At 39.0% G+C, this 3,994-nt stretch overlaps 1 pseudogene; it reads left to right on the top strand.

The window, feature by feature from the left end:
• The first annotated feature begins 1,293 nt into the window (after positions 1 to 1,293).
• LOC102753003 lies at positions 1,294 to 2,029 on the top strand (annotated as a pseudogene).
• The last annotated feature ends 1,965 nt before the right edge of the window (positions 2,030 to 3,994 follow it).

The raw sequence follows: 3,994 nt of genomic DNA on the forward strand, positions 1-3,994 counted from the left end.
GCGAGGGGACTTGCAGCATTGGTGGGTGGGGGACATGAATAGCAATATTCAAACATTTCCTCTAATTAATTCCCCTCCTTAACGCACAAATTTCATGCACTGGGACACTAGTATTTATATAAATTATTACTACTCTTAACATTTGCAATTCTTTTTCTATCCTAATTTTAAACTTTAGTTTGAAAAATTTGTGTCACTTTTTCCCTTTCTGTGACTGTAATTCTATATACTTTTATTTATATTGCATTGTATATTGTTTATACATTTACTAGAGGCCTGATGCATGAAGATTCATGCAAGAATAGGCCTTCCTTCCCCTGGCTGCCAGCACCAGCTTCCCTCTGGCATCTGGGACCCCGGCCTTCGCTCTGGCCGCCACTTTCTGCCTTTGCTCTGGGCCAGAATCACCTTCCGCCTTCGCTCTGGCCCTACCGCCCTCCTGTAGCTTCCTCCATTCCCCACCCCTTATAGCAAGATTCCCACTCCGGCCTAGCCGCTGCCATCTTTGACACATCAATTTGCATGTTCCCTCCTTATTGACTGTGGCCACTGCCATCTTTGTCGTGAAGTGATGATCAATTAGCATATTCTGTCTTTACAAAATAGGATTAGTATTTGATTATAGAGTTTTATAACTATTCTTATTCCAATCTCAAATATTTTACTCATACCAGAAACTGTTATTACATTGGAAATAATTTCTTTAATCAAATATTATATCATATCATTTCGAGAAATATATAATTACTTAAAGGCATATTTAACACTTTAAGAAAATATAATTATTTAAGGACATGTTGTAGGAAACTTTAGTGCTGTTTAACAAAACCTGATATAAAGAAATGCTGAAGATTTATTATTAAGATATTTTCCCAAAGAATGTTCAAATTATTTCTTATTCTATCTATAAAATCAAAGGTTTTGCTTTTCTCAGAGAAATTAAGTGCCACAGTAGTCTCAAGGCAATCTATTACAGCTTGCTGCTTCCCAAAATTATCAGAAAAGAGTGGCCTAAGGGAAAGGTAGTTGAAATCACTATGACAAGCATTATGACTTGATATGTCTGTAACCTTAGTGAAGATCCAACATGTTGTTAGAATAGAAATAATGTAAATGATGAAGAGGAGGAGGATCATTGTCTATTGCTTTGCTATTACAACAGGCTTTCATTATAGGGAAAGTTAAGGAGCAGAATTTGATCTCAAAATATATTCAAGAACACAGCCGCTGCCTAGGAGGAGGGAACCACAGCGATGCTCTCCCATCCTCCACCCCTCTCCTCCACACACACAGCTCATTTTCTCTTCTGCCCTCACCCTGGTGCCCACATGGGTTGAGGAGGGTCCACCACCTTTGCCAGAGGCAGGAGCTCCTGGCTACTCATGTTCTTGGCCCCCTGAGGTGGAGTCAGGCCCAACCTGGGTCAATTGAAGTTCCCCTTCTGGGAGGAGGATGAGGAAGTGGAAGAAGATGAGGAGCTGGAGGAAAAAGAGGAGGAGGAGGAGAAGGAAGAGATGAGCCACATCTCGCTGAGGCTAGAGGAGTATGGGACACAATCAAAAGATAAGGAAGAACACTTAAGAGCAGATTAATCCCTCTGAACTGACCCCAAACATCTCGTGTTCTATTTGCGAAGATTCCTTAACAGATGCAACTACAATTAAAGAATGTCTTAGTACATGTTGTATAACCTGCATTGTAAGACATTTTTACTATAGCAACAGATGTCCAAAATGAAGCACAGTCGTTCATGAGACATAACTTCTTTATAACATAAGGTTGTCCTGACAGTTACAAGATATAGTGTGCAAATTAGTAATCAGTCTAGAAGAAAGAGGGAAAAAGCAAATGCATGAGCTTATAAAGAAAGAGCTATAGAAGTTTCTCAACCTGCTTTTCTACAACCAGTTCCTTCAAGGAAAAGAAGATCTAAGAAAGCCTTAGAATCAGTGTTTCAGATTTCACCTGACCTTGATATGTCTTTATTACTAGAATTCATTGGTGCTAATGAAGGCAGGGGATACTTTAAGTCAGTAGTTCTGAACCTGTGGTTCGCAACCCCTTTGGCGGTCGAACGACCCTTTCACAGGGGTCGCCTAAGACCATCCTGCATATCAGATATTTACATTACAATTCATAACAGTAGCAACATTACAATTATGAAGTAGCAACAAAAATAATTTTATGGTTGGGTCACAACATGATGAACTGTATTTAAAGGGCCAGAAGGTTGAGAACCACTGCTTTAAGCAATTGGAAATAAAGTTTCTCCAAGTTTCAGGAAAAGCTGCTGGGACTGACCAGAAGACCCTGAGCGATGGATGAATATATTGCTCTGACACACATTTTTGTGGAAGAGAAGGCTAAGGGGATATTGGCTTTAGCGACTATGCAACCTGGATTGCCTGCCTCCTTAGGCTTTTATTGTAACAACGGCTTGAACTAAAATTAACCTCTAGATACAATCAACAGGGTAAGCATCCTTGAGAAATCACATGTGTCTGTAGCGCCCTTTAAACAAGGATGAGTCTAAGTAAACACTAGGGGTTCAGACTTGTTTGGAAAGTCAAGGCAGGGGCAGCCACCTTCTGCCAACTCCTTTCCCATCCCCCCCTCCCCCATCTCCTCCCTTTTTGTTTTGCTGGCTGCAAAAGACAGATGAAGGTGGTGAACTTTCTGGTTTGGAATAGTGGGTCAGCAAAGCGCATTTACTGCTCGAGTTCCAATTTTGTAGACTATAAGAAAAACGAAGAGAATTATAATGACAGCAATGGTCAGTCTAATTAAGAGGACGGGGTACTTACAAGTGTTAAATCTATACTTCTAGCAAGGTGTAGGGACAGGATTATAAAGGGGAAGGGACTAGAGTGAGGAATGTAGCTATGTGTAGGCCTGGGGTCTGTAGACATCAGCTATTGTCTGGTGATGAGATGATGTTAACCAGATAAGGCTTTGACTCCTGGTGGGCCAGTTTGACCATACTTACCGGTTCCACTTGCTGGACTCACTGCTGAGTTATCTCACTAATTACTTCATAGAGGCCATGAAAAGAAAACTTTAAGAAAAAGTTAACCACATTTATGTGTGTGTGTGTGTGTGTGTGTGTGTGTGTTCGAAGATTTAAAATAATATGATTACTTTTCAGATTAATTCATGTGCTCTATCTATTAGATTTATTATTCAGTATACTTATACTTGGGTTATGTGGGAGATCCATTCCTACAGTGCGATGTAATGCAATTTTTGATATAAGTGGGAACCAACCTACATAAGCCGCTACATCACACACATGGAACACACACAGCAGAAATGAAGTGAAACAGTAAAAAAAAAAAAAAAAATCCAGACCTTTACTTGTGTTAAATAAATAATAAAAAAACATGAAGCACATATGTACATGCGTCAAAATGACGGAACTATTTTTTTATATATATAAATGGTAGATGGCAATGTAACCATGAAACGAGGTACATCGAGTCCAGTGTACCCCGAGGACTGCCGGCAATGCCTTTTTAGATTTCTCTTTATAAACCTTCTATGATTTTTATAAATATTCTTATAACTTTTACAATTATTCTTTTTTCCTACTCTATTTTTTTTCTTGCTGTTATATTCATTTCCTTATATCCCTTCTTACAATTTTTACTTCCTCAACTCTAGTTCTTCTTTATTTGTATAGAACCTCATATAACTTGCAGAGGTAGGTATAACTTGCAAAACCTTCTGTAACATACACATACCCTTATACTTTCTCTATTTCACTTTCTTTTTCTTGATCTCTATACCTTCTATTACATGAAAACTATAAATTCCTTCTAATTAGCTTGAGGAAAGGTTAGTTCTACACAGGCTCCTCTATTCCCAGCTTCAGAGCATTTGGAGTCATGAAAAGTATGTCTCAGAGTTGTACCTATTTCTCCTTTAGTTGGCCTAGCATCCTTGCTCTGCTCATGTCTATCTTACTGCCTACTATATCCCCTCAAGGATCTTGGCT

The sequence above is a fragment of the Myotis davidii genome, unplaced genomic scaffold (assembly GCF_000327345.1).
Source record: "Myotis davidii unplaced genomic scaffold, ASM32734v1 scaffold748, whole genome shotgun sequence".
NCBI classification, from domain to species: domain Eukaryota; kingdom Metazoa; phylum Chordata; class Mammalia; order Chiroptera; family Vespertilionidae; genus Myotis; species Myotis davidii.